This window comes from Bombina bombina, chromosome 5 (assembly GCF_027579735.1).
Source record: "Bombina bombina isolate aBomBom1 chromosome 5, aBomBom1.pri, whole genome shotgun sequence".
Lineage (NCBI taxonomy): Eukaryota > Metazoa > Chordata > Amphibia > Anura > Bombinatoridae > Bombina > Bombina bombina.
In genome coordinates this window covers 657,319,246-657,346,854 of record NC_069503.1, presented here as the reverse complement: position 1 = coordinate 657,346,854, position 27,609 = coordinate 657,319,246, and positions in this window count along the sequence as shown.

Here is a 27,609-nt window from a genome sequence, read left to right as displayed (position 1 = left end):
TTGAAGGCCGCCTCTACTCAATGCATTTTGACAGTTTTTCACCACTAGAGGGCGTTAGTTCATGTGTTTCATATAGATAACATTGAGCTCATGCATGTGAATTTACCGAGGGCGTTAGTTCATGCGTTTCATATAGATAACATTGAGCTCATGCACGTGAATTCCTCAGCACATGTCTGTCAAAAGAACTGAAATAAGAGGGGAAGTTTGCAGAGGCTTAGATACAAGGTAATCACAGAGGAAAAGCGTGCATTAGTATAACTGTGTTGGTTATGCAAAACTGGGTAATAGGTAATTAAAGGTAATTAAAGGGACAGTCTAATCCAAAATAAACTTTCATGATTCAGATAGAGAATGTAATTTTAAACAATTTTCCAATTTACTTTGATCACCAATTTTGCTTTGTTCTTCTTAGTTAAAAGCTAAACCTAGGAGGTTCATATGCTAATTTATTAGACATTGAAGGCCGCCTCTTTTCTGAAAGCATTTTGACAGTTTTTCACCACTAGAGGGTGTTAGTTCATGTGTGTCATATAGATAACACTGTGCTCACGCACGTGGAGTTACCTAGGAGCCAGCCCTGATTGGCAAAAATACAAGTCTGTCGAAATAACTAAAATAAGAGGGAAGTTTGCAGAGGCTTAAATACAAGGTAATCACAGAGGTAAAAAGTGTATTAATATAACTGTGTTGGTTATGCAAAACTGGGGAATGGGTAATAAAGGGATTATCTATTTTTTAAAACAATACAAATTCTGGTGTAGACTGTCCCTTTAAAGGATTATCTATCTTTTAAAACAACAAAAAAATCTGGTGTTGAAAAAATAACGGTTTTACTTTTTCTCGAAAAAATAAGAAGAATAATAAAAAAAGTAAAAAAAAAGTGTAGTAAAGAAGGAGGTAAAGAATTGTAGAGGGTTTTTGAAAAGATAAAGACACAAGTATAGCAGCATCAAAGTGGGTTCTGGATATGTGAAAAGACAGATAAGTGACAGATTCATGAGCCTCTACTGGCCATCTTTTCCATCCTGTTGAAAACTATAATTTCAACTGAACTGGGACCATTTTTTATTATAAATACTTTTATTATATATACAGTACTTGAATGACATTTGTGTAATGTTGTTTTGTTTTTTTCCCAGTTTATTACATGGCACACATGATATTACAGAATTGGGGTCAATGTTTAGATGCCAAAGAGGGCTGTAATGTGTTAGAGATGGTGTGATAGTTAATAAAGCTGTGTTTCCCATGTGCATTTGACCTGCAATGATATTTGCATAGTGTGATTAGGGGTTCCAGAGAAAAACTCCTCAGATTTCTCTCTTTTGAAAATGAGGATCAGAAGGTGGCATCCAAGTTACACAAATTTGAGTTACACTATTTGAGTGATGTGGAGAAACTGTCCTGCAAAATAAAACATAACTGATGTGAATAACACTTGGCTTGCAGGGTATCAAAAGCCAAATACAGTAGTTTGAAAGGCTACTGTGAGAGTTTGGAGACGGCACCCTCCATGTGAGACATGGCTGCTTTCTGAAGCAGATTGGATGAAGATCAGTGAGAAGGAGAGAAATAGCTGCAAACATTCAAGCCGTAACTGATATCTTTCCTTCTTCACTGATCTTCAACGCATTCCAATCACACATATACTCATATACTCTATATGCTGTGCTGGAATTCCTCCATTTTTTTTCCCTGGACCTGGCGGGTTCACTTGGGGTGGATGTCAGAGGATCGGCGGGGTGCCCCCCCTTGAACCCTCCAGGTGGAGGCAAAAAAGATAATGGAATTACAGTGCAGCATATATATATCTGATTTACAACACATACAATGGAAGCAGCAGATCAGTTCCCATGTCAAGATTTGCTACCTGCGGTGGAGCTCATGCACATTGAGGCCTAGATTTGGAGTTCGGCGGTAGCCGTCAAAACCAGCGTTAGAGGCTCCTAACGCTGGTTTTGGCCGCCCGCTGGTATTTGGAGTCAGTGATTAAAGGGTCTAACGCTCACTTTTCAGCCGCGACTTTTCCATACCGCAGATCCCCCTACGCCATTTGCGTAGCCTATCTTTTCAATGGGATCTTTCTAACGCTGGTATTTAGAGTCGTTTCTGAAGTGAGCGTTAGAGCTCTAACGACAAGATTCCAGCCGCCTGAAAATAGCAGGAGTTAAGAGCTTTCTGGCTAACGCCGGTTCATAAAGCTCTTAACTACTGTACCCTAAAGTACACTAACACCCATAAACTACCTATGTACCCCTAAACCGAGGTCCCCCCACACCGCCGCCACTCGATTAAAATTTTTAACCCCTAATCTGCCGACCGCCACCTACGTTATACTTATGTACCCCTAATCTGCTGCCCCTAACCCCGCCGACCCCTGTATTACATTTATTAACCCCTAACCTGCCCCCCACAACGTCGCCGCCAGCAACTTAAAATAATTAACCCCTAATCTTCCGACCGCAAAGCGCCGCCACCTACGTTATCCCTATGTACCCCTAATCTGCTACCCCTAACACCGCCGACCCCTATATTATATTTATTAACCCCTAATCTGCCCCCCTCAACGTCGCCGACACCTGCCTACACTTATTAACCCCTAATCTGCCGAGCGGACCTGAGCGCTACTATAATAAAGTTATTAACCCCTAACCCACCTCACTAACCCTATCATAAATAGTATTAACCCCTAATCTGCCCTCCCTAACATCGCCAACACCTAACTTCAATTATTAACCCCTAATCTGACGACCGGAGCTCACCGCTATTCTAATAAATTGATTAACCCCTAAAGCTAAGTCTAACCCTAACACTAACACCCCCCTAAGTTAAATATAATTTAAATCTAACGAAATAAATTAACTCTTATTAAATAAATTAATCCTATTTAAAGCTAAATACTTACCTGTAAAATAAATCCTAATATAGCTACAATATAAATTATAATTATATTATAGCTATTTTAGGATTAATATTTATTTTACAGGTAACTTTGTATTTATTTTAACCAGGTACAATAGCTATTAAATAGTTAAGAACTATTTAATAGTTACCTAGTTAAAATAATAACAAATTTACCTGTAAAATAAATCCTAACCTAAGATATAATTAAACCTAACACTACAATATCAATAAAATAATTAAATAAACTACCTACAATTACCTACAATTAACCTAACACTACACTATCAATAAATTAATTAAACACAATTGCTACAAATAAATACAATTAAATAAACTAGCTAAAGTACAAAAAATAAAAAAGAACTAAGTTACAAAAAATAATAAAATATTTACAAACATAAGAAAAATCTTACAACAATTTTAAACTAATTACACCTACTCTAAGCCCCCTAATAAAATAACAAAGCCCCCCAAAATAAAAAATGCCCTACCCTATTCTAAATTAAAAAAGTTACAAGCTCTTTTACCTTACCAGCCCTGAACAGGGCCCTTTGCGGGGCATGCCCCAAGGATTTCAGCTCTTTTGCCTGTAAAAAAAAACATACCATACCCCCCCCCAACATTACAACCCACCACCCACAAACCCCTAATCTAACCCAAACCCCCCTTAAATAAACCTAACACTAAGCCCCTGAAGATCTTCCTACCTTGTCTTCACCATACCAGGTTCACCGATCCGTCCTGGCTCCAACATCTTCATCCAACCCAAGCGGGGGTTGGCGATCCATCATCCGGTGCTGAAGAGGTCCAGAAGAGGCTCCAAAGTCTTCCTCCTATCCGGCAAGAAGAGGACATCCGGACCGGCAAACATCTTCTCCAAGCGGCATCTTCAATCTTCTTCCATCCGGTGCGGAGCGGGTCCATCTTGAAGCAGGCGACGCGGATCCATCCTCTTCTTCCGTTGTCTCCCGACGAATGACGGTTCCTTTAAGGGACGTCATCCAAGATGGCGTCCCTCGAATTCCGATTGGCTGATAGGATTCTATCAGCCAATCGGAATTAAGGTAGGAATTTTCTGATTGGCTGATGGAATCAGCCAATCAGAATCAAGTTCAATCCGATTGGCTGATCCAATCAGCCAATCAGATTGAGCTCGCATTCTATTGGCTGATCGGAACAGCCAATAGAATGCGAGCTCAATCTGATTGGCTGGCTGTTGTAAGATTTTTCTTATGTTTGTAAATATTTTATTATTTTTTGTAACTTAGTTCTTTTTTATTTTTTGTACTTTAGCTAGTTTATTTAATTGTATTTATTTGTAGCAATTGTGTTTAATTAATTTATTGATAGTGTAGTGTTAGGTTAATTGTAGGTAATTGTAGGTAGTTTATTTAATTATTTTATTGATAGGGTAGTGTTAGGTTTAATTATATCTTAGGTTAGGATTTATTTTACAGGTAAATTTGTTATTATTTTAACTAGGTAACTATTAAATAGTTCTTAACTATTTAATAGCTATTGTACCTGGTTAAAATAAATACAAAGTTACCTGTAAAATAAATATTAATCCTAAAATAGCTATAATATAATTATAATTTATATTGTAGCTATATTAGGATTTATTTTACAGGTAAGTATTTAGCTTTAAATAGGATTAATTTATTTAATAAGAGTTAATTTATTTCGTTAGATTTAAATTATATTTAACTTAGGGGGGTGTTAGTGTTAGGGTTAGACTTAGCTTTAGGGGTTAATCAATTTATTAGAATAGCGGTGAGCTCCGGTCGTCAGATTAGGGGTTAATAATTGAAGTTAGGTGTTGGCGATGTTAGGGAGGGCAGATTAGGGGTTAATACTATTTATGATAGGGTTAGTGAGGCGGATTAGGGGTTAATAACTTTATTATAGTAGCGGTGCGGTCCGCTCGGCAGATTAGGGGTTAATAACTTTATTGTAGTAGCGCTCAGGTCCGGTCGGCAGATTAGGGGTTAATAAGTGTAGGCAGGTGTCGGCGACGTTGAGGGGGGCAGATTAGGGGTTAATAAATATAATATAGGGGTCGGCGATGTTAGGGCAGCAGATTAGGGGTACATAGGGATAACGTAGGTTGCGGCGGTTTACGGAGAGGCAGATTAGGGGTTAAAAAAAATATGCAGGGGTCAGCGATAGCGGGGGCGGCAGATTAGGGGTTAATAAGTGTAAGGTTAGGGGTGTTTAGACTCGGGGTACATGTTAGGGTGTTAGGTGCAGACGTAGGAAGTGTTTCCCCATAGGAAACAATGGGGCTGCGTTAGGAGCTGAACGCTGCTTTTTTGCAGGTGTTAGGTTTTTTTTCAGCTCAAACAGCCCCATTGTTTCCTATGGGAGAATCGTGCACGAGCACGTTTTTGAGGCCGGCCGCGTCCGTAAGCAACTCTGGTATCGAGAGTTGCATTTGCGGTAAAAATGCTCTACGCTCCTTTTTTGGAGCCTAACGCAGCATTTGATTAAACTCTCGATACCAGAGTTAAATTTATGGTGCGGCCAGAAAAAAGCCCGCGGAGCGTTAACAGCCCTTTTACCGCCGAACTCCAAATCTAGGCCTGAGTGTGCTCACACACTTGAATACACGTCACCGGAAGTGACGTGATTGGCTAATCTGATGAATTGTCTGATCTGAAAGAACACAGCCACTTATGCACACCATTTGTATGTATATGCGTGTGTGTGTATTTATTGAAGATTTTACATATACAATGATCAATAATCCAAAGCATCCAACATTACATATAAATTACTCTCTAGCTTGAAGTAGTTATAAGAAATTCAAGTTTGCACCCAGTATTAGCACTTTAGGGTTTCCTCTAACCCTGTGTGTGTATATTTATATACAGTGTATATATATATATATATATATATATATATATATATATATATATATATATATATATATATATATATATATATATGTTTATATAGTCACGTTGATTGGAGTAGCCGTGTTAGTCCAGAGATTTAGATAACAAAATAACAAGAGTATTGCATTGAGCAATGATACTTTTTTTATTGGACTAACTATACATTTATAAGTTGACAAGCTTTTGGAAGGAACTCTTCTGAAAGCTTGTCAACTTATAAATGTATAGTTAGTCCAATAAAAAAGTATCATTGCTCAATGAAATACTCTTGTTATTTTGATATGTTTATATATGAATATATGTATATGTATATAAATATACACACAACTTTAACAGGTAAGTTCAGCACCTTTCTTAATGCTATTAATTCAGCATTTTTTCAGCAACCTTTTCCAGGATTGAAGTAGTGCACGTCCGCTGAGTGGGGTCTGCCAGCCCACATTTATGAATATAGTAAAGCAAGATAGCGTCAGCACTTATTCATACAAAATTCCACTTTATTGAGGTAACAGACAAAGTTAAAAACAGCGACGTTTCGAGTCAACACAGACCCTTAGTCATGCAATGGATTATGGGAAAAATCACCTTCTTTTATAACACCTGTGCATCAATTAGCTTGATTTACCTGCATACATTCAAATTTCCATTTTGGATTTTTGCCTCCTAACGGGTCAGAATGGTCAGTAAATAATCTTTGTACCAAAATCACAGCTTTTCTTATATAATAAAAAATTTCTAGTGATTATAACCCAAGACTATATTTCAACACATATTATTAAAAGCATTTCATACAGAGTTACAAAATTACAATACATTAATACTTATAAAAACAAATGAAGATCATAGTCTTTGTTTAGACCATTCGGACTAAGTGTTGCTGTATCCACCATACCTCTCTCTTTTTTAACAGTAACTCTCTGTTACCCCCTCTTCTTTGCTTTGGTATGTGGTCAATTACTTGGAATCGTAACTGGCTAACTGTGTGTCCAGCATTGATAAAATGGGATGATACGGACAGTGTCATATCTTTACACCTGATGGATGACTTGTGAGCACTTATCCTATCTTTGATGGGGTTAATTGTCTCTCCCACATAGCCCCGCCCACATGGACATTTAAGGATATACACCACATAGTCAGTGTTGCATGTATATAGGCCTTTAATTTCACGTTTTTTATTGTCATTTATCTGTGCTATGTACTTCCCCTTAATCATGGAATTACATTGAGCACAGTTGAGACAGGGGTATGATCCTTTATTAGCTGTTGTGAGGTAATTTATAGTATCTTTCTTGCTAGTACCCACATCTGATTTTACCACTAGGTCTCTAATATTTTTGAACCTCTTAAAGGAATTAATTGGTGGTTTGCAAAATTCCTCAATATGTGGATTCGTTTTATTTAGTATATACCAATGTTTTTTGACAATTCTTGTGATGTCATTGCTGAATTGATTATATACTGAAGAAAAGATAAGTTGTTTTTTATCAATCTGATTTTTATTTTTACTCTTATTTTCCATGGATATTAAATCCTGGGTCTCTCTAGTTTTTGATTTAACTATTTGTTCACTGGTGGTTATGACAGTTTGAGGGTAACCTCTATCAGTAAATTTTTTTCCCATTTGTTTCAGTCTTACTTCTTGCAGATCTTTCTCTTTTGCATTATGCATAGTTCTAACGAACTGGCTCTTAGGGATAGCATTAAATACCCTGTCTGGATGGTAACTGTCAAAATGGAGTAATGTATTGCGGTCTGTTGGTTTACAGTATAGGTCTGTTACTAGATGGTCATCTTTTTTATATAAAAAAGTGTCAAGATAGCTTACTTTCACTAGTGAGTAACTAATAGTAAATTGCAGACTTGTTGTACAATTGTTTAATTCCTCCACAAAGTTCTCAAGGGTCTCCAATGTGTCCCCCCATATGCCAAATATATCATCTATATAACGTAGCCATACCTTACAGTGGCTTTGATATTTATTGCTAGGATAGACATATCTGTTTTCAAATTGACTTACAAATCTATTGGTGTATGAGGGGGCCACATTGGAGCCCATGGCAGTTCCCTTTTTTTGTATATAATATGTGTCTTGGAACAAAAAATAATTAAGATGTAATATTATATTCAGCATATCTTCTATAAAGTCACATTGTACATTAGTATATACCTGATCCTTTTTAATAAGATCCAATACAGATTGTACTCCTGATTCATGTGGGATTGAAGTATATAGACTCACTATATCTAGTGTGAATAATATGTCATTTTCACTCACTCTTACTTAATCTATTCTGGTTAGAAAGTCCCCTGTATCTTTAGAAAAGATTTCTGACCTGCCGCTATGGGATTCAAAATTTTATCTAGAAAAATTGCTATATTAGCAAAGACTGATTCTGTACTCGCCACTATGGGTCTACCCGGTGGCTCCTTTAGATTTTTGTGGACTTTCGGAGTTGTATAAAATACATATGTGATGGGGTCTATTTTTATAAGAAATGTGGCTAAATCTTTAGTAATGACTTTATACGCCAAAGCTTTGTCAATTACTGCCGCTATTTCTTTTTAATATCAGGTAAAGGATCATGATCTAATATTAAATATATTCCACCATCTGATAGTTGAGACAAAATTTCCTGTATATAATATTCCTTATCAAGCACCACTACCGCACCACCCTTGTCAGCATTTTTTATCTCGATTAGATTATTATTAGATAGAGTTTTCAAAGCTTTACATTCTGCTGTGGTGACATTAGAGCTTATTCCATGTTTAGATGTTATATATAGTTTGTGAATGTCATCTTGAACTAACTTAATATATGTTTCTACCCCAGAGTTGGAAGTACTGGGTACATACTTAGATTTGTTTGTCAGTCCTAATGGTTTGGTGTCAAATATCTCTCTCTCGTTCACTGTATTACTAAATACTTTGTCCTTATTAGTATCTACAATGTTACCAAAATATGCTTTTAACCATAAGTTTCTAAAAAAGCGATATAAATCCTTCTCTATGGTAAATTGATTAGCATATACAGTTGGACAAAAAGATAACCCTTTATTTAGAACACTTAGTTCATCTTTAGTGAGTTCATATTTGGAAATATTAATAACTAATGTCTCTGCCGGGACTGGCATCTCACACTGATTAGTGTCGTTACATATCATATCATTTGATGTTATACTATGTACATTACCACCTTCACCACTCCCGGCAGTTTGCTGTGGTACATTGAAAGTCCCATTTATTTCTTGTGGCCCCTCGGAAATCGACTGTTCCTCAGCCTGTTGGATTATCGGGGGTAGGTGCCTCCGGCTCCTGTGTTTCCGTCCTCCCCTCCGGTATCGGTATCTGTTCCCATGTATAAAAAATCCTCCGATGAGGATGAATCAGTAGCTTTCGTTGTCTTTTCCATCGCGTGTCTCATTCCTCGCCATGTTCCGCGTCCTCTTCCTGGTCGCCTCCTTCCGACGTCATAGGTCTCTTCCTCATTGGTCCAGCGGTACACATGATTTGCTTTGTAATCCTTGTTGTCTCGATTGAACTTGTTTCTCTTGATATCTTTTAACTCCTTCTGGTAGTCATCAAGGATCTTATCTATCTCTTTCTTTGTTTTTAACAAATCGTCAGCAGAGAAGTGAGTATTTACTTTATTTTCACTTTCAGATACCACTGTTTTTTGTATCTCGATTTCTTCCTGCAGACATTCCACTGTCCAAACGATAATGTCAAATGAACATTTGTTCAATATACATTCAAATCTTTTTTTATACTTGTCATTGTTGGTCATAATTGTCGGTCTCAGCTTTATTCTTAAGCCCCTTGGGTGACACTGTGTAGTTCATATGACAGAAGCTTTTTCCTTGCCTTTTCCCACACTTTAACAATGTTGGCATTAGATATACCTTTCAAAAAATCTCTTGGACCTCTAGCCAGAGCCGTAATTCGTGAAGCATCTAAGTCCGAATATGAAAAAACATCCGTATCTTCATCTGTTACCTCCATTCTGTTCCCAGGTGCACGTAACTTGTAGCAGGAAAGTATAGACACAACTTTAACAGGTAAGTTCAGCACCTTTCTTAATGCTATTATTTCAGCATTTTTTCAGCAACCTTTTCCAGGATTGAAGTAGTGCACGTCCGCTGAGTGGGGTCTGCCAGCCCACATATATGAATATAGTAAAGCAAGATAGCGTCAGCACTTATTCATACAAAATTCCACTTTATTGAGGTAACAGACAAAGTTAAAAACAGTGACGTTTTGAGTCAACACAGACCCTTAGTCATGCAATGGATTATGGGAAAAATCACCTTCTTTTATAACACCTGTGCATCAATTAGCTTGATTTACCTGCATACATTCAAATTTCCATTTTGGATTTTTGCCCCCTAACGGGTCAGAATGGTCAGTAATTATCTTTGTACCAAAATCACAGCTTTTCTTATATAATAAAAAAATTATATCTAGTGATTATAACCCAAGACTATATTTCAACAAATATTATTAAAAACATTTCATACAGAGTTACAAAATTACAAAATTACAATACATTAATACTTATAAAAACAAATGAAGATCATAGTCTTTGTTTAGACCATTCGGACTAAGTGTTTTTAGATGCTGTATTTTGGAATTTTGCAAACCACCGATTAATTCCTTTAAGAGGGTCAAAAATATTAGAGACCTAGTGGTAAAATCAGATGTGGGTACTAGCAAGAAAGATACTATAAATTACCTCACAACAGCTAATAAAGGATCATACCCCTGTCTCAACTGTGCTCAATGTAATTCCATGATTAAGGGGAAGTACATAGCACAGATAAATGACAATAAAAAACGTGAAATGAAAGGCCTATATACATGCAACACTGACTATGTGGTGTATATCCTTAAATGTCCATGTGGGCGGGGCTATGTGGGAGAGACCATTAACCCCATCAAAGATAGGATAAGCGCTCACAAGTGTTCCATCAGGTGTAAAGATATGACACTGCCCGTATCATCCCATTTTATCAATGCTGGACACACAGTTAGCCAGTTACGATTCCAAGTAATTGACCACATAACAAAGCAAAGAAGAGGGGGTAACAGAGAGTTACTGTTAAAAAAGACAGAGGTATGGTGGATACAGCATCTAAAAACACTTAGTCCGAATGGTCTAAACAAAGACTATGATCTTTATTTGTTTTTATAAGTATTAATGTATTGTAATTGTGTAACTCTGTATGAAATGTTTTTAATAATAAGTGTTGAAATATAGTCTTGGGTTATAATCACTAGATAGAAATTTTTTATTATATAAGAAAAGCTGTGATTTTGGTACAAAGATTATTTACTGACCATTCTGACCCGTTAGGGGGCAAAAATCCAAAATGGAAATTTGAATGTATGCAGGTAAATCAAGCTAATTGATGCACAGGTGTTATAAAAGAAGGTGATTTTTCCCATAATCCATTGCATGACTAAGGGTCTGTGTTGACTCAAAATGTCGCTGTTTTTAACTTTGTCTGTTACCTCAATAAAGTGAAATTTTGTATGAATAAGTGCTGACGCTATCTTGCTTTACTATATATATATATATATATATATATATATATATATATATATATATATATATATATATATATATATATATATATACTGTATATATATATATATACTGTATATATATATACAGTATATATAAAAATAAAATTTTCTGCTAAGATTTTTAAATATTTTAATTGTGCAATATACATTGTCTAATATTACTATATAATATAAAATATATGATTTCATGCAATCAAGAAGTATTTGCTATTCTATTTTTATAAATTTTTTTGCAAAATTATAGCAGATTACATTAGCATTTAAACTTCCTTTTTTATGTAGCTACAAAGCACAGCAGTGGTTCTAAAAATAAAAGTGTTTGCACATCACAACCTAATTTTAGATAACAGTGTAGGTTTAAATATAAATCCTATTTAGGGTATTTGTTTTTTGTTAGTAATGTATATAGGATTAGTCTGCAAATGTTGCTAGATTTAAGAAGAGACAGGAAGCTTTAAGAAAGTAAGCTTATCAAGATTTTCTATATTTAATCTGTTTTTAAATATATTTTATTATTTAAAGGGACATAAAACAATAAGTATGTTAGCTAGGATCTGCGCTATTCTACATGCTCCCTGTGGGGCCCATTTATCAAGCTCCGGATAGAGCTTGAGGGCCCGTGTTTCTGGTGAGCCGGCAGGCTCGCCAGAAACACAAGTTATGAAGCAGTGGTCTAAAGACTACTGTTCCATAATTTGTCCGTCTGCTCTGAGCAGGCGGACAAACATCGCCGCAATTCAACCCGATCAAGTACGATCGGGTTAATTGACACTCCCCTGCTGGCGGCCAATTGGCTCTGTATCTGCAGGGGCGGCATTGCACCAGCAGCTCACAAGAGCTGCTGGTGCAATGCTGAATACGGAGAGGGTATTGCTCTCCACATTCAGCGGAGTCTGTTAGACCTGATCCGCACTGTCCGATCAGGTCCGACAGATCTTTGTTAAATAGGCCCCTATAAGTCTATTATGTGAGATATTTAGCAAGGCTGTGCTACACAACCTTGAGATGTTATACTGCTAGGGTTTCACTAAAGTGTTAATATTTTACTTTCCATGTAATGTGATGTTGGAGCATGATAGCATAACCATTTTTACCCTCTACTTGTTATCTAGGCAGAAGTGTATAGTGCCCCTTTATAACATATGTCTAACTAGTGTGTAAAATATTATCTCATATAATTAGAGTTACGTGGTATTTCTCTTTCTGATTAATCACTTCTAATCATTTAAAAAAAATATTAATATTTGATAACCAAATGAACATAAAGCTGTAAGCTTATAAAAAAAATGTTTAAAAAATTGTGATATAATTAAAAATATATTATTCTATAAGATTTGCAAATTGTCAAAGGTATCTTTCATCTCCAGTGTACAAATCCAGCGCAAGCAGTGCTTTGAATAAGCGAAAGCAGAAGGTAAAACAATAGTAAAAATTAATCCTTTATTAAGGATCTTGGGACACATACATTCACTATTCTGGATACACTGAGTCACACTTGATGTATTTACTGGCCCAGACAGGTACTTCCTTCTTGATTAAGACTTTACGGAGGAAAAACCATTATAAAATGCCTCAGTTGCTACTGTAATAGAAAACTTCAACTGTACCCCTCTTGCCAAACAACAAGATCAAACACCATCCTGACATTTGCTTTTCCTGCAACATCATGCTGAAATAAAGGGGGCTTCAGAAAATGCAGACAAAATAGAAGGCACTGGCTGATGGATATTGCCAGCTTTGCAAGTAACATAGTAGCATAGTAGAGGTTGAAAAAAGACTGAAGTCCATCGAGTTCAACCTATAAAATCTAATATACTTACAAAAAAGCTCCAGTTGAGCTTAACTTAATCCCAATAAAAGGTGACACATTTAATACAAGCAATCATATCCATGAATTCTGTTTATAGCCAGAAATGTATCCAAACCATTTTTAAATGTATGTAAGGTTTTGGCATTCATTATCTCCTTTGGTAATGAGTTTGACAATTTTTTTGCTCTTACAGTGAAAAAACATTTCTGTTGCAGGAGATTAAATCTCCTTTTCTCCAGCCTTAAATTGTGACCTCTTGTCACAAACAATTTTCTTGGAATAAACAGAGCTTGTGCCATCTCTGTATATGGGCCTTGAATATATTTATTTAAAGTAATCATGTCACCTCTCAAGCACCTTTTTTCTAGAGAAAACAGACCCAGTTTTGCTAACCTCTCCTTATAGATTACATTCTCCATTTCCCTTTTTATCTTTGTGGCCCTTCTCTGAACTTTTTCTAGTTCTGCAATGTCTTTTTTTTTAGATCGATCCCCAGAACTGCACTCCATACTCAAGGTGAGGTCTTACCAGGTATTTATATAGTGACATAATTGTGCTTTCCTCCCTTGAATCAATGCCTATTTTAATATGTTAGTATCTTATTAGCCTTAGAAGCTGTTGACCTGCATTGTGCACCCACCTTTAGAATGTTATCTATTACTACTCCTAAATCCATTTCCTCCTCTGTTTGGCTAAATCTTGTCCCACTTAAATAATAAATTGCCTGCTTATTTTTATTTCCAAAATGTAGAACCTTGCATTTTCCCTTATTAAATGTCATTTTCCATTTACCTGCCCACACTTCTAATTATTGCCGATCCCCTTGTAATGAAAGTTCATCCTGCTCTGATCTAATGACTTCACTTAACTTTTTATCATCTGCAAAACTAGAGATGTTGCTATTTAATCCTTACTCCAAGTCATTAATAAAAATATTAAAAAGAACAGGGCCCAGTACTGATCCCTGGGGGACTCCACTGATTACCTTTGTCCAATCAGAGTAAGTTCCATTTACTACTACTCGTTGCTCCTTATCTTTTATCCAGTTATATATCCAGTAGATTAATCTCTCATGTGGCACTGCATCTAACGCCTTTGAAAAATCTAAATATATCACATCAACTGATTCCCCTTTATCTATATTTTTACTTACTTCCTAGAAGAATCTAATTAGATTAGTTTGACATTATCTATTTCTCATAAAACCATGCTGATTTCATAATCTTGTTTACTTGAATACGCTCATCAATATAATCGATTATAATCCCTTCAAGTATATTCCCCACTATTGATGTCAGAGTAACTGGTCGATATCTTCCTGGATCATCCCTGCTTCCCTTTTTGAAGAGTGGCACCACATCAGCTTTACGCCAATCCTGGGGTACTATACCTGAGGATGATGAGTCTTGAAAAATTAAGGAGTAGAGGTTTGTCTATAACAGTCCTAAATTCCCATAAAACCCTTGGGTGTATTCCATCTGGGCCTGGAGCTTTATTTACCTTAATATTATCAAGTTTTCGCCTGATATCCTCTAGACATAAACCAGTTAATGGTATGGGCTGGCATGCTCTAGTTTGTTCCAAAGTATCCTCCATTGGTTCCTTTCTTGTGTATACTGAAGAAAATAATTTATTTAGTACCTCAGCCTTCTCCGTGTCACTGTTAATCATGCTACACTCCACACATTTTAATGTACCTATATTGTCCTTCTTAGATTTTTTGCTATTTATGTACTTAAAGAACCTTTTAGGGTTTGAAAATGTTGGCTAATTTGATTGTTTATTTGAATGCTTTGTTACATTCCTTATACATTTGGTATGTTGAATCTGTACTATTTATTTTGAATAAATTAAATGCCCTACATTTTTTTCTAATTTCTCTTAACACATTTGTATTTAGCTACATTGGTTTGGATTTATTTATTTTACCTTTATACCCATATGTTATTTGTTAATATGTATATTTATTTAACAAAGTTTTAAATTTTAAATCCATTTATCCTCTGTATTTTTATTAGAGAATACTTTGTCCCAATTTTTGTTATTTAATGATTTCATTAAATCATTGAATTTTGCTTTCTTTAAATTAAAAGTCTTACGGCTAGATTAGAGTTCTGCGGCCAAAGGGGTGCATTAGCTAGGAGTGCTTTTTTTCTCCCGCACCTTTTAAATACCGCTGGTATTTAGAGTTCACAGAATGGCTGCGTTAGGCTCCAAAAAGGGAGCGTACAGGCATATTTACCGCCACTGCAACTCTAGATACCAGCGTTGCTTACGGACGCGGCCAGCTTCAAAAACGTGCTCGTGCATGATTCCCCCATAGAAAACAATGGGGCTGTTTGAGCTGAAAAAAACCTAACACCTGCAAAAAAGCAGCGTTCAGCTCCTAACGCAGCCCCATTGTTTGCTATGCGGAAACACTTCTTAAGTCTGCACCTAACACCCTAACATGAACCCCGAGTCTAAACACCCCTAACCTTACACTTATTAACCCCTAATCTGCCGCCCCCGCTATCGCTGACCCCTGCATATTATTATTAACCCCTAATCTGCCGCTCCGTACACCACCGCAAGATACATTATAGCTATGTACCCCTAATCTGCTGCCCCTAACACCGCCGACCCCTATATTAGATTTATTAACCCCTAATCTGCGCCCCTCAACGTCGCCTCCACCTGCCTACACTTATTAACCCCTAATCTGCCGAGCGGACCGCACCGCTACTATAATAAAGTTATTAACCCCTAATCCGCCTCACTCCCGCCTCAATAACCCTATAATAAATAGTATTAACCCCTAATCTGCCCTCCCTAGCATCGCCGACACCTAACTTCAAACATTAACCCCTAATCTGCCGACCGGAGCTCACCGCTATTCTAATAAATGTATTAACCCCTAAAGCTAAGTCTAACCCTAACCCTAACACCCCCCTAAGTTAAATATAATTTTTATCTAACGAAATAAATTAACTCTTATTAAATAAATTAATCCTATTTAAAACTAAATACTTACCTGTAAAATAAATCCTAATATAGCTACAATATAAATTATAATCATATTGTAGCTATTTTAGGATTAATATTTTTTTTACAGGCAACTTTGTATTTATTTTAAACAGGTACAATAGCTATTTAATAGTTAAGAACTATTTAATAGTTACCTAGTTAAAATAATTACAAATTTACCTGTAAAATAAATCCTAACCTAAGTTACAATTAAACCTAACACTACACTATCATTAAATTAATTAAATAAAATACCTACAATTATCTACAATTAAACCTAACACTACACTATCAATAAATTAATTAAATACAATACCTACAAATAACTACAATTAAATAAACTAACTAAAGTACAAAAAATAAAAAAGAACTAAGTTACAAAAAATAAAAAAATATTTACAAACATTAGAAAAATATTACAACAATTTTAAACTAAATACACCTACTCTAAGCCCCCTAATAAAATAACAAAGACCCCCAAAATAAAAAAAATGCCCTACCCTATTCTAAATTAAAAAAGTTCAAAGCTCTTTTACCTTACCAGCCCTTAAAAGGACCTTTTGTGGGGTATGCCCCAAATAATTCAGCTCTTTTGCCTGTAAAACAAAACATACAATACCCCCCCCTTAACATTACAACCCACCACCCACATACCCCTAATCTAACCCAAACCCCCCTTAAATAAACCTAACACTAAGCCCCTGAAGATCTTCCTACCTTATCTTCACCTCGCCGGGTATCAGCGATCAGTCCAGGCTCCGAAATCTTCATCCAAGCCCAAGTGGGGGCTGGCGATCCATAATCCGGCGGCTAAAGAGGTCCAGAAGAGGCTCCAAAGTCTTCATCCTATCCGGGAAGAAGAGGCGATCCAGACCGGCAACCATCTTGATCCAAGCGGCATCTTCTATCTTCATCCGATGAGGAACGGCTCCATCGTGAAGAACTCCAGCGCGGATCATCCATCAGCCAATCAGAATTTTCCTACCTTAATTCCGATTGGCTGATAGAATCCTATCAGCCAATCGGAATTCGAGGGACGCCATCTTGGATGACGTCCCTTAAAGGAACCTTCATTCTTTAGTTGGACGTCGGAAGAAGAAGATTGATCCACGCTGGAGGTCTTCACGATGGAGCCGTTCCTCATCGGATGAAGATAGAAGATGCCGCTTGGATCAAGATGGTTGCCGGTCCGGATCGCCTCTTCTTCCCGGATAGGATGAAGACTTTGGAGCCTCTTCTGGACCTCTTCAGCCGCCGGATTATGGATCGCCAGCCCCTGCTTGGGCTTGGATGAAGATTTCGGAGCCTGGACTGATCGCTGATACCCGGCGAGGTGAAGATAAGGTAGGAAGATCTTCAGGGGCTTAGTGTTAGGTTTATTTAAGGAGGGTTTGGGTTAGATTAGGGGTATGTGGGTGGTGGGTTGTAATGTTGGGGGGGGGTATTGTATGTTTTTTTTTACAGGCAAAAGAGCTGAATTATTTGGGGCATGCCCCACAAAAGGTCCTTTTAAGGGATGGTAAGGTAAAAGAGCTTTGAACTTTTTTAATTTAGAATATGGTAGGGCATTTTTTATTTTGGGGGTCTTTGTTATTTTATTAGGGGGCTTAGAGTAGGTGTAATTAGTTTAAAATTTTTGTAATATTTTTCTTATGTTTGTAAAAAAAATTTATTTTTTGTAACTTAGTTCTTTTTTATTTTTTGTACTTTAGTTAGTTTATTTAAATGTATTTATTTGTAGGTATTGTATTTAATTAATTTATTGATAGTGTAGTGTTAGGTTTAATTGTAGGTAATTGGAGGTATTTAATTTAATTTATTTATTGCTAGTGTAGTGTTAAGTTTAATTGTAACTTAGGTTAGGATTTATTTTACAGGTAATTTTGTAATTATTTTAACTAGGTAACTATTAAATAGTTATTAACTATTTAATAGCTATTGTACCTGGTTAAAATAATTACAAAGTTACCTGTAAAATAAATATAAATCCTAAAATAGCTACAATATAATTATAATTTATATTGTAGCTATAATAGGGTTTATTTTACAGGTAAGTATTTAGCTTTAAATAGGAATAATTTATATAATAAGAGTTAATTTATTTTGTTAGATTTAAATTATATTTAATTTATTAGAATAGAGGTGAGCTCCGATCGGCAGATTAGGGGTTAATGTTTGAAGTTAGGTGTCGGCGATGTTAGAGAGGGCAGATTAGGGGTTAATACTATTTATTATAGGGTTATTGAGGCGGGAGTGAGGCAGATTAGGGGTTAATAACTTTATTATAGTAGCGGTGCGGTCCGCTCGGCAGATTAGGGGTTAATAAGTGTAGGTAGGTGGCGGCAACATTGGGGGGGGGCAGATTAGGGGTTAATAAATATAATATAGCGGTCGGCGGTATTAGGGGCAGCAGATTAGGGGTACATAGGGATAACTTAGCTGGTGGCGGTGTACGGAGCGGCAGATTAGGGGTTAAAAAATTTAATAGAGTGGCGGCGATGTGGGGGGACCTCGGTTTAGGGGTACATAGGTAGTTTATGGGTGTTAGTGTACTTTAGAGCACAGTAGTTAAGAGCTTTATAAACCGGCGTTAGCCCAGAAAGCTCTTAACTACTGTTTTTTTTCTGCGGCTGGAGTTTTGTCGTTAGATTTCTAACGCTCACTTCAGCCACAACTCTAAATACCGTCGTTAAAAAGATCCCATTGAAAAGATAGGATACGCAAATGGCGTAGGGGGATCTGCGGTATGGAAAAGTCGCGGCTGTAAAGTGAGCGTTAGACCCTTTCCTGACTGACTCCAAATACCAGAGGGCGGTAAAAACCAGCGTTAGGAGCCCAACTCTAAATCTAGCCATTAGTTAAACCTTTAAGACACTGCTTATGAAAAATTATTTCAAATGTGACCATGTTATGATCACTGTTACCCAAATGTTCTTTGACTTCTATGTTTGATATTATACCTGTATTGTTTCATAGCACTAAATCTAGTATAGCCTTATTCCTAGTTGGCTTCACTTTTAATTGTGAAAAGAAGTTATCCCTGAGAACATTTAAAAATCTATGCCTGTAAGCTGAGCTACTACATTAATTGGCCCAGTTTATATCAGGGTAGTTATAAATTCCCATAATTACAGCACTGTTATTAGCAGCCTTACCTATTTACATTAGTAGTTGAGTTTCCTCCATGTCACTAATGGTGTGGAGGGGGTGGTAGCATGTTCAAAGAAAAAATTTTTTTTAGGATTTTCACCCACTCTTTATTTCAACCCACAGGGTCTCTACATTGTCACCTGTATCATCGTAAATATATTCACTTATTTTAGGTTTAATATACATGCAGATTTCTCTACCACTTGTATTACTCCTGTTGCTCCTAAATAAAGTATAACCCTTTACGTTAACTGCCCAGTCATGTGAATCATCCCACCAAGTTTCAGTTATACTGATAATATCATAGTTATCTTCTGCAACTAAGAGCTCCAGCTCCCCATTTTACTCCTCATGCTTCTTGCATTTGCTGTCATACATTTATTTTCATGTGCTTTCTGCTGCTACTTGGTGTGCTTTTCTCCAAACTTTCTAATGTGACATTTCTTAAGTCATCCCTTCCTTGAGATATTCTAGGTGTGACATATTCACAGACTGATCTTTCTATTCTATTGTGTTCGAACTGACCCTCCCTCCCTTTGACTAGCTTTAAAGATTCTCTAAGTGTACTACCATCCTCTCCCCCAACACACCTGCAACCATGTTATTCAGGTGCAATCCATCCTTACTGTACAAATTGTACCCAAGTGAAAAGTCAGCCTAGTGCTCTAAAAAATCAAACCCCTCATTTTTACACCATGTTTTTAATCATGAATTAACTGACCTTAGCTCCTTCTGCCCTTCTGAGTTAGCACATGGCACAGGTAATATCTCCGAAAATATTGCCTTGGATATCCTTGCTTTAAGCTTGCTACCTAAATCTCTAAAGTAATTTTTTAGGACTCTCCATCTTCTGCTGATTCCTTCATTAGTACCAATATGTACCATGACTACAGGATCAGACCGACATCCCTCTAACAATCTATCAATATGCTCCCCAATATGCCTAACACAAGCCTCTGGAAGACAGCAACCTGTTCTATTTAAGGGGTTTGAATGACAAATTACCCTATCAACCTTCCTAATAATAGAGTCTCCTACCCCCAACATCTGCCTCAGGAAAGTTCCAAGTGTTTCAACCCTTTCCAGCGCTCAAGTAGTAGCAAATAGAGCCTCATATGCTAAAACAGGTTGCCATAAATGACAAAATTGCATCTGAAGGATGTAACTCAAACACTACCTTGACTTCAGTCTTTCCCGGTTCTGTTCACTCCTTCCCTGCAAGCGTACCTGAAGCAGAGATTGCAGCCATCAGCTGTACCACTCCTTGCTCAGAGTTTCTACTGGCCCGGGAGAAACAACTCCTCCCAAAACAAACTCATAGGCTAGCAGCCAAAAAACGGAGCCCCGCAAACAGCTCACAGACCTTCCATGGTCTGTCACAATACATCCAGATCAGCCAAAAGAAAAAAAAAAAAAAAGCTTGGCAGGGCAACAGGCAAAAATTTAAAACATAGCGTTTATTCACAAATGTTAAGATCAGGAAACATCTGGTAACAATGTAAAAACAAAAAGAGCCAGAGCAGCAAGGCCCTGACTTGTATGCCTCTCTTTCATGACTGAAGGACTGTTAACTATAGTATGCCCTGCTACCATGACTGAATGACTTCCCACCATAGTATGCTCCTCTTCCACAAATAAAGGACTGTTCACTATACTAGGCCTGTCTAAATGTGCTCCACTTGTAATCTAGCCCTTATTTTCCAAAAGTGCTCATTTTATCAGTTTAGATTGATTTCAAACTTAAATAATATTTATGACCGTTTATATATTTCTTCATAACTTTGACATGTGTATCTATGTATGTTTACACTACACTGACATGTTTATATATGTTGATTAACACTACAATGACGTTTGTATATATATAATAGAATAGAAGACAGGCGCAGCCCAATTCAAGTGCAGTGTAATTAATTATAACGTTAGTGCAAGTACACAATACATACTCACAGACGTTTAGAAATAAAAACAGCAGTTTCAAACATAAGTTGATCTCTCCAGTGTGATATTAGAATTCACAGCCCAAACACGGACATCTTGGTCGGTAAATACCAAGTCTGGGTGAGAAGTGCTGGAACCTAATAAATTGCTACTGGTGGGACAATATAACTCTACTTACGTTTCGTCGGAGTTCGCTCAGACTTTTTCAAGAGTAAAATGAGGTGAATACAAACATAGGGCTCAAACCGGCTTTATAAAAGAGCCTGTCTAATTAAGATCTTTCATTCAGCCAATCACACATCTTGCTGTGTGCACATGATGATGCTGGAAAGCTGAATGTAATAGAAACTTAAAGGGATATTACCTGTATATTGCAATCAGAATCCCATACTAGTTCGAACAAAGTATAAAACATATAAAATAAGCGCTTACTGTACAACAAGCAAACATCAATAACAAATGGATCAACAATAATAATACTAAATATTTGATATAAATGCCATTAAAAATGTTGCTATTAAAATGTTAAAACGTGACATTGAAAAAAACTATAAATGCATATACATCCCTTTGAATTAATAGTATATGAACATCCCTATAACCAACTAGGCTATGAACTATTCATGCATGATCAAAAAAGAGATCAAATTCCCATATCATCCTAGTGAGGTATATATGACATAGACAGTGTGAGTCAATTAGTTAGGACAATCACCTAGCCTCAGCTCTATAGCGTTAAGTTGCCCTACTTATCATTCACATGAAAGCTTGTAAGTCCAATTCAATGTTAAGACCCTGAGGCTGTGTGGAGTCAAGCTAATAAATCCAGTAAGACTCCCTGTGTCTCAGGGTAAGTAGTCTATTGGGATATTTATTTGCTGGAATCCAATTTATTATCTGTATTTTTAGACAGCTTGGGTCTTTGTTGTGATTTAACCTGAAATGTTCAGACAGACTGTGAATGGTTAGGCCAATTTTTATATTATTTACATGCTCACGTACATTCCTTTTCGTTCTGCCGATATAGATAAGGTTGCAGCTGCAGCTGAGGAGATATACGGCATGATTAGTGCCGCAATTACTTTTATATTTCATTGTGAAAGTTTTAGATTCATTGTAATTTGCAAAGGAATTACCTCTTTTAATGAAACTACACATTCCACACCTATTAACCTCACATCTATATGTCCCTGTTTTTTGTTCTAACCATGTTACAAAAGGAATTTTTTCTCTAGTGGTATTGCGTAATTTAGTGGGAGCTAGTATGTTTTTTAAATCCCTATTTTTTCTAAAAGTCACTAACTGGGTTTCTTGTAAGGTGACTCCTAGAATTGGATCCGCTTTCAAAATTCCCCAATGTTTTCTCAGGACGTTTTGAATATCTCTGCTACCCTGATTGTATGTGGTGACGAATCTTACCTCATTATTAGCCTTCTCCTTTTTACTTATAATTTTATCCTTGGGTTTTAAAATACTTTTCCTATTCATAGTTCGGACCCTGTTTTTGGCCTTTTGTAAATCTTTCGGGTCATATCCTTTCTCCTTGAACCTATTATCTAAAATGGCTTCCTCTCTGTAGTAGTCTGTGTCTCTGGTGCAATTCCTTTTAATCTGCTGATATTGCCCTAATGGGATATTTGTTTTCCACCTGGAAAGATGGCCGCTTTTCACATTAAAAAGCCCATTTTTGTCTGTAGGTTTACGATAATTTGATACTAATATTTTGCTGTTCTCATCCACAAAAAGCAGAAGGTCAAGGAATTCCACTTGTTGTCTATCTACTTTAGAAGTAAATTTAAGATTGTAATTGTTATTATTCATATGGTTCAACAATTCCCCACAGTTAGTCTCCGACCCTCTCCAGATCATCACGATATCATCAATATACCGATGGTATTTGATCAGATTACTGCTGTGGGGATTGTTGGTCCATATGTATTTGGCTTCAAAGTTGTTCATAAAAATATTGGCATACGATGGGGCAAATGTGGTCCCCATCGCAGACCCTTTTATTTGATGAAAAAACTGCTTCTCAAAAACAAAATAATTGTGATTCAATATAAATGTGATACCCATTAAAATGAAATCCAAGTGTTTTTGAGCAATATCAGTGCTTTGTAGTGACTCCTGTACAGCTTTGACTCCTGAATCATGAGGAATACAGGTGTACAGGGAAGACACATCACATGTTATCCAAATATAGTCTTCTTGCCACTCAAACCCCTCAAATATATTAATAGTGTGTAAGGTATCTCTCAAGTAGGCCTTAGTGGATTTAACTATGGGTTGTAAATAGTGATCTATATATACCGAAAGATTATTAGTAAGGGACCCTATATCCGATATAATTGGTCTATCGGGAGGTGCTATCAGTGTTTTATGCACCTTGGGCAAGTTATAAAAAGTGGGTATTGATGGATATAGTTCCATCAAATAATTAATCATTATTCAAAATATCATTATTTTTCGCATCCTTCAAAATTGAAAATAATTCCTTCTTATACTTTTGAGTGGGATCGAAATGTAGTTTTTTATATGTTTGTGTATCATTAAGTATGTTATTGGCCTCCTGGAGGTAGTCACACCTATCTTGTATGACTACCCCTCCACCCTTGTCCGCTGCTCTTATTATAATATTGTTATTCTCTTGTAGAAGTTTTAAGGTTTTTCTCTCTTGTAATGAGAGATTATCGTCACCACATACAATCAGGGTAGCAGAGATATTCAAAATGTCCTGAGAAAACATTGGGAAATTTTGAAAGCGGATCTAATTCTAGGAGTCACCTTACAAGAAACCCCGTTAGTGACTTTTAGAAAAAATAGGGATTTAAAAAACATACTAGCTCCCACTAAATTACACAATACCACATGGTTGTAACATGGTTAGAACAAAAACAGGGGACATATAGATGTGGGGTTAATAGGTGTGGAATGTGTAGTTTTATTAAAAGAGGTAATTCCTTTACAAATTACAATAAATCTAAAACTTTCACAATGAAAAATAAAAGTAATTGCAGCACTAATCATGCCGTATATCTCCTCACTCAGCTGCAGCTGCAACCTTATCTATATCGGCAGAACGAAAAGGAAAGTACGTACGAGGTTTAGTGAGCATGTAAATAATATAAAAATTGGCCTAATCACTCACAGTGTGTCTGAACATTTCAGGTTAAATCACCACAAAGACCCAAGCTGTCTAAAAATACAGATAATAGATTGGATTCCAGCAAATAAATATCCCAATAGACTACTTACCCTGAGACACAGGGAGTCTTACTGGATTTATTAGCTTAACTCCATGCAGCCTCAGGGTCTTAACATTGAATTGGACTTACAAGCTTTCATGTGAATGATAAGTAGGGCAACTTAACGCTATAGAGCTGAGGCTAGGTGATTGTCCTAACTAATTGACTCACACTGTCTATGTCATATACACCTCACTAGGATGATATGGGAATTTGATCTCTTTTTTGATCATGCATGAATAGTTCATAGCCTAGTTGGTTATAGGGATGTTCATATACTATTAATTCAAAGGGATGTATATGCATCTATAGTTTTTTCAATGTCACCGGTTTAACATTTTAATAGTAACATTTTTAATGGCATTTTTATCAAATTTTTAGTATTATTATTGTTAATCCATTTGTTATTGTTGTTTGCTTGTTGTACAGTAAGCGCTTATTTTATATGTTTTATACTTTGTTCAAACGAGTATGGGATTCTGATTGCAATATACCTGTGACAGGTAATATCCCTTTAAGTTTGTATTACATTCAGCTTTCCAGCATCATCATGTGCACACAGCAAGATGTGTGATTGGCTGAATGAAAGATCTTAATTAGACAGGCTCTTTTATAAAGCCGGTTTGAGCCCTATGTTTGTATTCACCTCATTTTACTCTTGAAAAAGTCTGAGCGAACTCAGACGAAACGTACGTAGAGTTATATTGTCCCACCAGTAGCAATTTATTAGGTTTCAGCACTTCTCACCCAGACTTGGTATCTACCGACCAAGATGTTCGTGTTTTTGGCTGTGAATTCTAATATCACACTGGAGAGATCAACTTATGTTTGAAACTGCTGTTTTTATTTCTAAACATCTGTGAGTATGTATTGTGTACTTGCACTAATGTTATAATTGGGCTGCGCCTGTCTTCTATTATATTTCTTGTTCCTGATTGGGTGTCACCGGGGAGTACACACCTTCCACTACGGGCTGCAGCACATCCGGGTTCAAACACAGAAGTTCAGGTTTTATCAGCTGGATCGGTTGAATCAGCCTTTCTGTGGATTGACATTGTATATTGAATCAAGCACAACTGGCTTCTACTTCTTACAACTCATGTGTCTGGCCAACCTCGAGGACTGAAGCGCCGATACCGGTATTTGATTTTTTTCCATGTGTATATATATATATATATATATATATATATATATGATTTACACTACACTGACATGTATATATATGTATCATTTACACTACACTGACGTGTATATATATATATATATATATATATATATATGATTTACACTACTCTGACATGTGTATATATGTATGATTTACACTACACTGACATGTGTATATATATATGATTTACACTACACTGACATGTGTACATATGTATGATTTACACTACACTGACATGTGTATATATATATATATGATTTACACTACTCTGACATGTGTATATATGTATGATTTACACTACACTGACATGTGTATATATATATATATGATTTACACTACTCTGACATGTGTATATATGTATGATTTACACTACACTGACATGTGTATATATATGATTTACACTACACTGACATGTGTACATATGTATGATTTACACTACACTGACATTTGTATATATACTGTATATGATTTACACTACAGTGATATGTATATATATATGATTTACACTACTCTGACATGTGTATATATGTATGATTTACACTACACTGACATGTGTATATATATATATATGATTTACACTACTCTGACATGTGTATATATGTATGATTTACACTACACTGACATGTGTATATATATGATTTACACTACACTGACATGTGTACATATGTATGATTTACACTACACTGACATTTGTATATATACTGTATATGATTTACACTACAGTGATATGTATATATGTATGATTTACACTACACTGACATTTGTATATATATACTCTATATGATTTACACTACAGTGATATGTATATATGTAGGATTTACACTACACTGACATGTGTACATATGTATGATTTACACTACACTGACATTTGTATATATATACTCTATATGATTTACACTACAGTGATATGTATATATGTATGATTTACACTACACTGACATTTGTATATATATATACTCTATATGATTTACACTACAGTGATATGTATATATGTAGGATTTACACTACACTGACATGTGTACATATGTATGATTTACACTACACTGACATTTGTATATATATACTCTATATGATTTACACTACAGTGACATGTATATATGTATGATTTACACTACACTGACATGAGTATAAACTGTATATGCACGATTTACACCCACATTGGCATGTGTACACATGTATGATTTACACTACACTGATGTGTGTGTGTATATATATATATATATATATATATATATATATATATGGTAGTAGGTCCAGTACCAGTATGCACAAAGACAATTTAAGCCTATATGTGAGTGCACATCCGCCTAAGGGTCCTGCAACTCCTCAAATATGTACATCCAAAGAAACAAAGATGGCGTCAGCACTGTTTCTTTAGTAAAACAAAATCTTTATTGTGACATAGAAGAACAGCAACATTTAGGGTCCCACAGACCCTTAGTCTTGCTATGGAATGCTATGAAATACTGCCTTATATAGCACCTGTGTCTTAATTACTAACCATTAACCCTTTGGGCTCTTAAATACTTTCATATGACATTATAATACTGCCATCTGCTGGCAAGAAATAAACATGATATCTAAAGAAAATTATTACCTCTAAAACAGATTATATGCTAGCAGAGTGATGCATAGCAAGATTAAAATCACACAATATAATTAAAATATTGCAACATTTAAAAGAAAAAAAGTTACATAAATAATTACTTATAAAAACAAATGAAGATCATAATCTGTATTAAGACATATTGGATACAAAAGTTTTTTTTAGCTCTAGCTCCCTGTTATCACCTCTCCTTAGTTTTGGAATGTGGTCAATTATCTGAAATTTTAATTGACTGACCGTGTGTCCCATTTTAATAAAATGTGATGAAACAGGAAGGGACTTGTTCTCACACC